Raw genomic sequence first — 13,316 nt, forward strand, 5'->3', positions numbered from 1 at the left:
TTTACAATAATCTCGTATCGTGTGCTCGCTCTCGTTATCTCGCTGCGCAAACAACCCTCTCAAGAGCGACCGTCCGCCCCACGTTTTTTCCTCGCGTCTTTCCGCGCTCTTTTCAAAGCTCGTATTCTCTCTCTCAGCGTACTTTCGTCTTTTTCTATTTCCATTCGTAAAAATACACACTCGTCAGAAAAAAGGCCGCGCTTAATTTATCACGAGGATTCGTAGCTCGGGTCTCATTAACTGTAACATTTCATCAAAGTTTTTTCTCGTCGAACGTCGCAACGCTCGAGCTGAAGATGAAGCCGAAGATGAAACGATCATTTTGAGGTTTTCATCAGGAACTTCAGCCCTTGGAACTTCGTCTCGTCCTCTCGAGTCCCTACTTATATTTATAATCCGTAAAGTAATCAACATAAAATCAGTTAAAATGCTGTCGAAACACACGAACTCTCGGTTGTAGCAGGAAAAACCTTTTGGAGCGTGTGCTTATGACAGTTTTCTCACGTTCTGGAAGCGACGAAACGAAAAAATGTTGCCGCGCAGCGTTGCTCTGACGCGGCAAAAATGGATGAAGGGATTTCGTACTAAAAGTTTTCTTCATATTTTCAGATTTTCTTCGAAAGCTCCGTCAACGTTCGGGACGAAGAAATGCAGTTTACCGAGCATGACTCCGAAGGACGTACCCGATGAAGAATCTCCCTCGTGTGTGGGTAGTCAGGCTCGGACGCGTGTACGTAAACGTCTCTAAATCTCGTTAGCCGCACGGAGGGAGTACGACTTTTCCACCCTTTTGGTGTAGATGCTGGTATCCCATCGGGCAAGAACGAAGCGAGCAGCACCACAGCCACTTACACTTTACTTAATTGTGAAAATCCCGTAAGACCGTATACGTATAGAGGGAGCAGGGGAGCGGGTTTGGTTAGCGAGAGAACTGCCACGCCACAGGCGAACCGAGGCTTGCCACTGTATGTCTGTATCACAGCTTACTTCCTCCCTTGCCATTGCCTCTTCCCACTTTCCGCTTCTTTTTCTTCGTCGCAGGCTCACAGAATCCCTGGGATCTTGGCAAAACGTGGTCGACTGTTTTGTCAAGCAAGCAATGGACCAACCCTTTTCGTAGCTCGTCCAGCGTGATTTTTCCCCGAGCACTTTTCCCTTGGGGATCTCGCAAGCCCGGTGTACTCGTATCGATCATTATTTCGTTGGATTTCATCATGGAAAAATGCAAAATACCAAATGAGGGAAGATTTTCTTTACGAAGATCTGTGAAGTTCCCTTGCAGGGTTTGGCTTCGAGGGGTTTGGACATCGAATCTTCCTGGGAAGAAACAAACTCAATTGGTTCTAGCCTCATTGAGTGATCGTTCCGTCATCCTACTCGAGTTGAGTCTTCGGTTTGTAAATCCATTTGGAATACTTGCTCGGTAACTCGCCGTTTTTTCACTTATTTTGTACGCGTTTTGGAGCCTCTGCCTCTTCATTTGTCTCCTTTTTTTGCTTCCCTCTTTGGTTCTCCTCCAAGTGTGTGTCTTATTCGAAAGCGCCGAGAGGCGACACACTCGGTGTGCTGCTCGGTGGAGCCTCCATTAAATTCATTAGGCCATTAGTGGCTGCAACCCTCCAAGATGGCTTCCGTCGCTTGGCAACCGCTGGGGTTGCCCGTCCTGGCCAAGCGGGGGTGGGTCTTGGCGTGTAATTAGATTCAACGAGGGAACCCACGCGAGAGAAGGGAAGCTCGAGGAATATAGGCGATGTCGTGGTTATATATATTTATATCTCTACAGATATAGGCACGTAGTTATTGCGAGGGTCGAGAGGAGACACAGATCGCACCCACCCCCTCTTTCGCCTCAAGGAACCAAGCTGCTTTTCCCTCTGCTGTATACTCCTCGCTCTCTCATTCTCTCTATATACGTACAGATCCTTTAGCTTTTCTCCTCGAGGTCCATATAATACCGCGCCAACCTCAAGAGCAACCAAAGTCCGTTCGCATCCTCGTATAAACGAAGATGCATATATTTCGAGATATCTCCAGCGACTCGCCCTCCAAATTTATTAGATTTTCATTAATTTCATAAATATCCTTTCATGTTTGACGCCATCTCGTTGCGTAAGCGCTCTCTTTTGTCATTTCATTCGTGACTCGGCCGGAAATAATGATCCGGGGCCAGTTAACCGCTGGCTTTCCATGAGAAAAGTCAACCGGGAGTTGACAAATCAGCGTTTTCTTTCTTGTGAAACCAGGTTGGACTGAAAAAAGGAAATTTCGTAGATCGATCGCGGAGTGGATTGTTAGGAATGAAAAAATTGAATTTCAGAATTGAATCAGCACAACAGAATTCGATTTTTCAGTTTGTATCTTTGCAAATTGCTATCGCACGTAGGAAACAATAAAAATGGTAAATGAGATTATTCGACATGAAGTTTTATCTCTCAACCCCGGAAAAAATGGTCGCAAATCGTTATACGATCGTTCGCTACACCAAAACGACTATTCAATTGAAAATTCAAATGCTCGTCGTCACAAATCCGATCCAATAATTATCGCTTCCAATTCGCTCTGGTCTTGTATTTCTCGTATCTTGATTAAGTTTTTTTCTTCTTTTTAGACTGATTTCCGAAGAAAATAAGATTCACAAACGTAAGTGAATTCTTTGTATGATTTATGAATTGCTGCTGTAAAAATAGCGGAGAAAATTCTTCCAGTGTATTTATGCGCGAGGGAACGATCGTTTGTTACATGCGTGAATTTTCATCATGGCGTATAGATGATTCGGGGGTGGCTGAAGAGGAAGGGAGAGCAAGAGAGAGAGAGAGAGAGGAAGGAGGAAAGTGAGTGGCAAACGAGAGCAAAGGGGATTCTTAAAATACTCGCAAGAGCATCTAAATCATGAAGGCTTAGCCGAGTGGCGCACGTCTCGTGCGAGCAGGGATTACGTACCTCACTTCAAAGTGCCCTGCAGGTGCAGCCTATGATACCATACGGCTAATGTTAACGCTTTGAGTCCAAAACTATCTTTTTCACCCTCTGTCTTCTCGGAGTGAGCGTCATTGGAGAAACGAAGACTCATCGTCAGCAATGCTCCAACTATTCTTTAAGAATAATTCTCAGAGTATTACTGGAGCATGTGAAAATGTGTGCGCCGATAAAAAGGGAAGTTCGGTAACATCGAGTTCGCTTGGGACGAACAATTGGTCAAATCCGAGGTTCTCTTTGATCCTCATGAAGATTTCTTCCTTCTCTATGAGGAGTGCGACGTTTCGTGATAAATAATCCCCGTGTGTTGGCACATTTTTCATTCTTTGCTTCCTCAGCTCCAACTTTTTCAAACTCGAGTACATTTGTCCTCGGTTTACTCGACCATATATTCATTTCGATGAATAAAACATTCGAAGAGTCTCCCCGGTGGATAAGAATTTCGAAAAATATCGCTTTTCGTTTATTTAAATATCAGAAGGAAGCCCGCACTCGTCAAAATCATATTATTATCTCTCGAACAGCAAGAAAATATGAAAACACCCCGAAAAAGCTCGAGCCTCGTGTCTCATCTGCAGCACTTTCGTGCGATACTGCAAAACCAGATGATTGTGACAGGAAATAAATTAGTGCCTGGTGCTCGAGTGACGACACAAAAGGTCTCCGTGTATAAGTGACACGAGACATTAGTTTGGCGCACAGAGGAGCCACGCGGGGTAAGAGCAAGCGAAAGCAGAGCATGAGGAGGACTCGTATCGTCCCAATTCTCTAAGCCCGCGTGGCTGATCCCTCAATTTCACTAGAGTAAAAAAGCTCAACGGAAGCGTGATAAAATGGCTTCTTATTCTCGCGTTTATATTCAATCGCGGGGTAGAAAAGAGCGTGGATAGCCTCGCTCGCGTATAGGCACAAAGGGTCTTACTCCATTTGAAAGACGTTAGTAGAGATGCGCTCTCGCGCCCGAACCCCGAATACTTTCACCTATTTTCTATAACTATACACAAGCATATTCTACAAGCCGGACGGACAGTTGAACGTCGATGAGAGGCAGCACCTTCTCCATGGGGGAAAAGTAAATCGGAGACTCGATGCATTATGGAGCAACCATCCTGATCCGTGTAATGCATGTATGCATGGATTCACGTGGTCATACATTTTACGTATATAATACTAACTTTTCCGGCATCATTCGTCTTCGGTTATATTTCATTCGCTCTTTCTACCTGTCGCTTTTACGATACGATAAATATGAAACGTCATGGGGCTTATGATTTTACTGGTCAATGAATTAATCAAAGTGCTTCTACAGATTCGAATTACAAACATTCCTCAGGGGAGCTCATCTGATGTCTGGAAAGTCAAAACAATGAATTTTCGTGACTCACCAAGTTCGTCGAGTATGATTAGAATGTTCAGCCTCTAAATTCAAGTTCTTTGGACAAATTCATTCGTTCCGAACTTTAGAAGCGGTGAAAGGATTTTACGAAGTCGTAAAAACGTTGCTTGGACATTTTTAGGAATTATTTAAGGTTCTTTCAAAAGGGCGGGGATCAAATGTTGAATGACTAAAATTTCGAACAGCTAAAATCTCGAATTTATAAACTTCGAATGGTAATATGGAGACGGATAGATTCGACTAGAGCTTTGAATGCCGAAAATAAATAAAGCAGAAACTGCAAGGTTCGAAGAACGTTTACATCAAAAATAGAATGTAACAATCGCCCATGGGACGATGATTAAAATATCGATTTTTCGAAAATTCGTCACATCACTCTTTCGATTCATAAATTACTACAGTCAGCGATACTGTGAAAATTCACAATTTTGAAAATATAATAACGAAATACGAAATATTACTGAGGTCGAAATACTGAAACACGAAAAAGTCGAACAGTCAAAATAGCGAAACGTTAGAAAGTCGATCGATCAAAATAAAGAAATGCAGCGGAGCTCCAAATACACGCGTCTCACTCACTCACTTACTCAGACCGGTGATCTCCCGTTTTAAACATCGCCATTTTGACTTTCGCCTTTTCGAGCCATCGCTATTCTGCATATCCAAGTTTTATAGGCTCGAAAAATTCACTTTCGACTTTTTGCTACTCTATATTCTGGTCTGTCTGTAAAACAATTACTCTCCATTTTGAATTCGAAAATATGAACTTTTGACATTCGGATGGTCTGTTAAAATTGCATTCGAAATGAAAACTATCGAAATATATATTTTCGGGTAAATATGAATTCAAAGAAGGAATTTTTGATTAAACGCGCAATCTGCTGAATAGTTGATCGGGAATAAGAATTTCGAATAACTTATTTTTCTCCAAACTGATATCACAACTTTTAAAATTTCGAAATATCGACCGTTCTACAATTCAGTTATTCGACATATTGAACCCCACCCCTTTCAAAATTGTTTGTCGATTGTTCATGATTTTGTTGATATTGATAACTTTATTCGAGATTTTGTCAATATTCGTTGGTTAATTCGATTACCAAACGAATTTTCTCGAGCTAAACACGTGCACATTCAACAATATTTGGCAGTGTAGTACGTTCCATTAAAAATGTGGAAGGTCAGATGTTACCGAGATTCCTGAAAATGTCGGTTGAGTAATTCTCGGTGCTCAATTATAGCGATTGACGTTACGATGAAATGATACTTTCTCCCTATTTTAGAATTCCACACTGCAAATAATGTTTTGTTAATTGTTTGTTCAATTTTGTAATTCAACGTGAAAGTGCAGGCTGCACTTCACAAGCCTCATCAATGTTAGGGGTTATGCGTGGGATATCGGTAGAAGAACGCTCTCGCCACTCTGGCTGATTAAAATTTGCATAGTGAGAATCCAGGATGGGAGCATCAAATTTCTCTGCCCCGATATATACTCGAGCGGGATTAACGAGGTTAATCTTGCTCGATCACCTTTTTATGCAATTAATTTGCTTTTTTTCTCTAAACCAAAATGGAAAATTTCACAACGAAGGAATCTACACAGACGAACTCGTCATAATTTAACCCCGAAATTGCTAACGTAACGATCGAAATGACAAAAACAAAATTTCAAAAACCCCAAAAAGAGTGTATCAACTTATTTCATTTGTTGAAAAATAAAATTTCGAAAACATCCAATAAAATAGTCAACTCAATCGAAATACAGTAAACGAATTTGTTAAATTTCAGCCCGAATTTCCGGTTCGCCTGCCCCCGTCGATTTTCGAAAGCATCGTCTCCATCATCGAGAGAAAGATTTTCAAAAATGAGTATCGACACGTAAGAAAGTGAAGAGCGTGAGCCAGAGAAGGCTGGTACAAACGGTCGGACTTTAACACCAATTATGGTAGGATATATTTTCTTGAGATATATTACTCGCAGTCGGATCGTTTTTCGTTCCTGATGGGCGTCAAATTTCTTTTTTATTTCCGTTTTCTTTTTTTTTCAGGAGACGACGAACCGAGCAGTCCTTAATACCTTGGCCTTCGTCGTCGGTTTTCGCGAAGAAGTAGAGCGTCGTGAAGTATTCTCTCGACGGACTCATACATAGGGCACGTATATGTTTTTTGTAAATACAGATACAGCCCGTGGGGCCACCCATACGTGTTTAGGAGTGTATCGGTGGTGCCTGTGGCGCTGGCTCGCCACACCGTCGTCTTCGTCGTTTCTGGCTCGGCTCCTCGCTCTCGCTTCGACCTGGCTCCAGTGGTAATGCTCGTACCACCAATAAATAACGCTCCGGGCCCAGAGATCCACTCCATACAATGGTACACTGTACATCGCGGAAGGGTACACCACACGAGGCTCTCTGTACTTACTACACACCGAATTTTCTCATACAGTACCAACTATCACTCCAAAATATATCTATACGCAGCCTGTTCCAACCCTGGAACAAGGCTAATGGAAGGAGCTCTGTGTCGCACGATATATGACGCCCTGGCAAACATTCTGCCAGCAGATAATTGAGGGAAACTCGGCATTTTTCACACACCTGTGAAACGTACGTCTCAATCAGTATCGATAGTTTTTTGTTAAGATTTTTCCAATCCTCTTAAACTGAGTGACCGCCCAGGGGACTGAATCGACTGGGCTTTTTTTAGATTCAAGTGTACATTTTCGTACTTTAGTAGCCCTTTTTTCGGGCGTAAACATCAATTGTTTGGGATATTTCAAACGATTTGTGTTTATAGGAGCGTCGAACATTGATGAGTTCACGACAGATTCACTTCGTTTTTGCAGATCGTAACTGTGCGCAGGGAAAGAACAAGTCACCGTAAGATGACAGATTTTTGAGCAGAATCTGATTTTTTTTTTAATACTCTGCACGGAGCTGCTACCGCTTTTCTTGATTTATATTCAAAGGTCCGAAAGTAAAGAAACGACTGTGAGAATAATGAAGGTTTTTTTTGTAAAAACAATGAATTTTTCACGTTCATTATTTTTGCGAAGGTTTGGAATAATTGTTCTCGTTAGTCGAAGATAAAGAGGAAACGAAAAAAAGGACAGTTTCATTTCGTCGAAGCTCTTTTTTCACGTCTCTCGTTGCTTTTTTTTTATCTCTGCGGCAGAGCAATGAGAGATAAGATGGAAAGATGTTGTCGTTGATATCAGAGAGAGCGGAGAAGAGAGTCTCGAGGCTCGCATACTAGCTCGTAGCGTATCTTTATTACCTCTTTTTGTGGTTACCGAGACGTCAAAGATATAGAAAAAGAGAAAAAGTAAGCGAGCGGAGAGAGGGACGCTCATCTTCTTACTGTGCCACGACACACATTCATGTTAATTGCCATTTTATCACATTCAAACGTGCTGGTTGTATCTTCAAATAGAACGTTATCTCGCACTCACATTGTTTCTATGACACGTTGCTCTCCCGCGAGATTTTTTTGTTTCAATTATTAACACGATCACGTTATTGAGCGCGTGCGGATCGGTCTTTGTGTCAAATTGAAAGTGTACGTCACATATTTTACTTGCGCTTTCTCGTAGAATTTTTAATGAACTCTTGTAATCTGTTTCCAGGACTCCGCTTTGAAGAATCGCTGAATGGAAATGAGATTGAATGAATCGAATGATCGGTTTTATGAGCAACTTTTTCAGGCTTCGATCCTCATTTGTATCCGTTTCATTGACTTTCGATCAACCGTAAAAATTCTCTTGAAGAATGAACAACGCTGAGAATGTGAACTTTGGAATTTGTAAGTTGATTTTTCTTCATCTGCTCCACCAAGTCAAAAGTCGTGTGAGCATTTTTGGTCTTCTTTTTCGTTGTTTTGAGAAAATCTAACGGAAATTGGTACACCGGATATCTCGGCCGAAACTTATTCGTTTGTTATTTCAACGATAATAAATTTTCTGTGTGATCAGGTGCCGATCGTGACCTCTTGCTCGTTTTGTAGCTCTATACCCCGGAGTCTTGTATCACTCTCTCGGGGTGGTCTTTTCAATTTTCCATTCTGCCACGCACGCCCCCCTATTCCTCTTTCTCTTTCACGATGCTCTACGTCTTTTTCTCTTTCACGCGATGCTCAGTCGCCCTTCCGAGTCTCAGATTAGCTCCGCCATCGCAGATCACGTTTTCCTCACAGGCTTCCCATTGTAAATCACTTGTCCGAGGGAAAACAACTTCGAAAGCAATAGCTCTTTCGCTTGTGTACATTGGGAGACTCGATTTTTCAATCCCATCTTGACAAAAATCAGCTTTCAGTCAAAACAACGAGGAGAAAATTCACGCAAGTGAAAAAAACTGGTGCCAATCAATCGCGATTTAAGAAGGCTCTCGTTGAGGGAGAAGTTCCTGAAAGATTTGGCGTTTTATGAAGATTTCGAAGGTTCATCCAATTCTGTACGAACGAAGCTGACGAAGTTGGCATTTTAAAAAGAACGAAAAAGTTCTTCGTCGAAAATGAAGAACCGACAGAATCAAGCTGCCAGTCTGTGAGCATCTTTTCAACCAAAGATCGTAAAGGATTTCCAGTTGAGTTAGGAAATTTGGATACTCACAAGAGGAGCTTCGATCCAAGCAGGAAATAAGGAAAAGATGAGAGAGCAAAGGAGCAAAGTTTTGTTCTGGAAGTCAGCGAGCCTGGCATATTCATGACACCTCGACGGATTTTATTCGTTGGATAAATCCGGGTGATCTGCCGAGGCATTCTCGAGTCGGGACAACACACGTCGAAAGAAAATGCCAGTGGGAAGGTTTCGGATAACAAACAGTGGAGAGACACGAACGGAAAACTGGAAGAGAAAAGTATAGAGGGAGGAGGAAAGCAGCTCTGCTTGCCTTACGACGTCTTATTCTCATAAGCTCAAACGACATTCGTGTCCCTCCCTTCGTTACGTTTACCCATAGAAACAGCTATAAATATGTGCGTGTGTGCGAGTGTGTTTTCATATATTTTTACACTGTATGTGACCTAAGTCATTTCGCTGGGGAACAACATTGGATTTACCGAAGCAAATTTTCGGCAATGCTTATTCAAATGTGTTCGAACACATTGAGCCTTTTTTTCTCTTTGATGATTTTCCACGGTCACGAGCAACTCTGCACATGTATACAACATGGAGTTGAGACTGGGGATGTGTAAGCTGTCGGTGAAAAGTACTTTGTCACATCAAAATCGGATTATACACGAATAAGCCATTGATTAGTTTTCGATGACGGAGAAACGTTATTGGTTTTGAACGAAGAAAGACTTTTCTGTTTAACTCATTCACCAGAACGAGCAGCGTTTTGTTTTACCCCATAGACTTGGAAGAAAAAGAGAAGAATTAAATGTGTCAACGTTCTAGCCGGCATTATTTTTTATTGTATATATACAATGACCCAAATTTTGTTTTAACTCAAAAAAGTTAATCCGGTTGTAAGTCAAAAAAACTGTTGCGTCAATACTCGGGAATTTTACGTGTACAGATAGTAAAATCACATGAACTCAAAAGGAATCGTGTTAAATTTAGAAATCCGTTTTTACTGATTTCTCCCAAGCAAAGTATTCTAATGGTTTGAGATAATGAAACGTAATTTCCTCAATACTGATAAAAATATGAAAATTATTTGATTAATATCTGTTTGTTAATTCGATTATCAGACACATCACCAATGACTTTCCAAGCCTGACTGAGAGAAACGAGTTTCGATGAAAAATTATTCAGCTGGTCCAGGGGATCTCCGAGTCCAAGGATGGGAATGGGCCGCAGCGTTTCCCCCTTCAACGATCATGCATACTTTCGTATGTATTGGACTGTTTCGTCGTAATGGCAAACATACGTATCGTAATAACTCGTAATAGTAATAACATTAGTGTTGGCTTGATATTGTAATGTATACGTTCAGTTTTAGGGGTTGTTCGCGTCGGTAAGGGGAGAAGAGAGGAAGGGGGAGGAGCGTGGTGCATGGGTACATAATGTGGGATGCCAGTGAAGCGAAGCAGAAAGGACCCTTCTCGCGCCTACGACAGGGTGCATAATTTATCGTTATTCGCGACTGTCCTTTTCCGTGTGGCTAAATCCTCATCCAGATTCGTGCGAGCGACGACGATACTCGTCACGTATATGAAGAAGAATGAGATTGCATCGAGAACGCACTTGATATGCATACAAATTTCTTGATGATTTGTCGCAACTGTTTGCTCGAATCGAGTTTTCTCGAAGTAGCCAAAGTGAGCGAACGCTTCCAGCGATTCAATCTTCTCGTCAAAAATTTGACTCGATCTCAGATCAGTACGTTTGCCAAGTTCTTTGAAGATCTCAAGCGACCTGAGTTACTTTCGTGGACCATCACCGAGTCACACTGGAAGTGCAATGCTGCTGAATTCAGGACTGAAAGCTTCGATAAGGAAGAAGGATTAATAAATCTTCTGTATACGCTTCGGAGTAGAATAGAATTGATTTTTATTGTGACTAGATTACAAACGGTGCCTCTCGACGCGCGAGAACGCCGATTAGGAACGTGTACACATAAACGTGAATGACGAGATGGTGGCGATTTGCTAGCGACGACGAGAAACACTCGCTCTCTCTTTCTCTCTCACACACACATACACGTGAAATTTCTTTCTTTTTATCCTTCGAATAGCACACACTGTCTCGCTCGTCGCGCTTTTCCTTTATTCGATTAAATCGCGACTTGCTTTTTTCCTTTGGTTTTCGATAGACTTTTCCGTTGTATTTATCTCGTTTTATGAATTGCTTTGTCTTATCTCATTCTCTTTTTTTATTCCGAAATATGTGAACCGAGTGACGTATACGTCGTACGTTCGTACGATATCGGAATTCATATAAAATAGCGTTCGGTTTCCTTAAATTGTTATTTTTTACTTAGTGACTATACAAATCTAGGATTTTCTTTTCTCGTACACTACATTCGCGGTTTAGCCCTCTCGTCAATTTAACGGATAATTGCCATCAGGGAGGGAAGGAAGAAAGCCTGATCGGATCAGCAAGATTTTTCATTAAGATCGAAGGGTTTTAATCGAGCTCCTTAATTCTAGAATTTTCATATTTTCTCGATCAACTCTTTGAGCCTCTTTTTTTACTCGTTATCAGAAATTTTTCTCACTTCATCTCGTGTTCTGTAGGCTCCTGATGGATAACACGCTAATGTCTTGCTCTTCAACCATTTTTTCATCTCATTTGTATCCTGTACCGATGGTTTTTTCTTTATATTTTTTTATATATATATATATTTATAATATTTGAAAACTATCAACTAATATCGATAATATTTATAATTGTAACGTACATACGCTAATCGGTATAACGATATTCGTGCTCGATACACTGTACAGATCAGGCACTCGCTCATCCAGACTCGCATTCACGCCACTCAACCACTCGCATGTTCCCTACCTACGATTTGAAGTGACAATTGAGCTGTACGCTCATCAAATAACTGATCAATTTTTACAGTTTCTATATCAATGTTACTGAATCATTGAACGCAGGGCAAATAGTCTTGTATTGGAACATAAACGTCAAAGTGTCGATTGTGATGGATTTTCGAAAATGTTGATTGATTAATGCATTTGATTGTTACAACAATTAATTAATGAAATGTAGGCCGATGGGAAGTTTTCATTGTGATTTTTACACAGATAACCTGTCATTTTCATTCGATTTTATGCAAAACGTCTCATTTCGTATCTTTAGACATTGCAGCGTTTGATTAGTGCAGTAACGTCGGCATAAAAACATTGTTAAAATTTGAGCACTCGTTTGAGGAGCCTGCAGTTGAGTAATCATTTCAAATGTTTTCAATAATTTTCCCCGATTTTTGGTATCTGCTGAATAATTCATTATTTATTATTTATCGTCATTGAAACGTAATAATAATTTTTCTTGGCTTTTTATTATTTGGATTAGATTTGCGCTTATTTGTTTTTTTCTTTCATTTAAATTAATCTCTACTATACAAATATCTACAGGGTAATGAGTACATTATCCGCTTATACAAGATCCTGATCGAACGCCCTGATGATTTAATTGAAAAAAAAGAAAAAAAAAAAAGTTTGTACCTCGGCACAAGTATTGCACGAAACTTTGGCAAATTCACATGATTTTTTTTACAATATTTGGTACCAGAAAACGTTTAGTCAACGATATCAGAGATGAATTAACTTGAATAGTAACGTCGTTAAAAGTATTTCGATAGAAGCTTTCATTTATGTTTTTCGAAGGAATTTTTGTCGAATGAGAAATTGAAGTTTTGCTCGTGCTCCAGGATTGACTTTTGTCTGTTCGATGTCATTCATCTTCGCTCGTCTTCGCACGTGTTTCATTTAATCAATAGAAGTAGAAATAAATTTGAGAAAGCAGCATTTGCAACGGGTTTGAATGGCAAAAACGTCGATTTGGGATCCGCGAAGACATAGAATTTCATTTGTTTTCATTAATTCGGTGATGATGATGCTCTCATGATTGAATTGATTTCCGTAGGCTGATCGAGGTCCGGGTATCACTGGCCCCGATTTTCGTCCCAGGCAGCAAGGGAGAGTGATTGTGCCGAACTCGTTGCAATGGAGTTCGTCGTCCATGGATCGAACAAGGAAGACCAGTAGCCAGCAGCTGTGGTGGGTCCACGTTGCCAGTAACCGGCGAGTCTGCCAGCAGCAGTAACAGCATTGTTCGAACTGGTGGAAGCCCCAACGACGCCAGTTGGTCCCAAGCCAGAGGTGGGTACGCCGGAGAGGCTGTCGGTGCTGTTCGGGGCGGCAGGTCCGAGGATCAACCTTGATTCTTCGTCGTTTAGTTTTTGATCCGCCGCGCCGGATTCCTCGTCGTATACGAGATAATTCGGGTGTGACGTTGTCGAGGAGGGTGTCGAGGACAACATCGGTGACGCGGCGGA

The sequence above is a fragment of the Venturia canescens genome, chromosome 2 (genome assembly GCF_019457755.1).
Source record: "Venturia canescens isolate UGA chromosome 2, ASM1945775v1, whole genome shotgun sequence".
NCBI lineage: Eukaryota > Metazoa > Arthropoda > Insecta > Hymenoptera > Ichneumonidae > Venturia > Venturia canescens.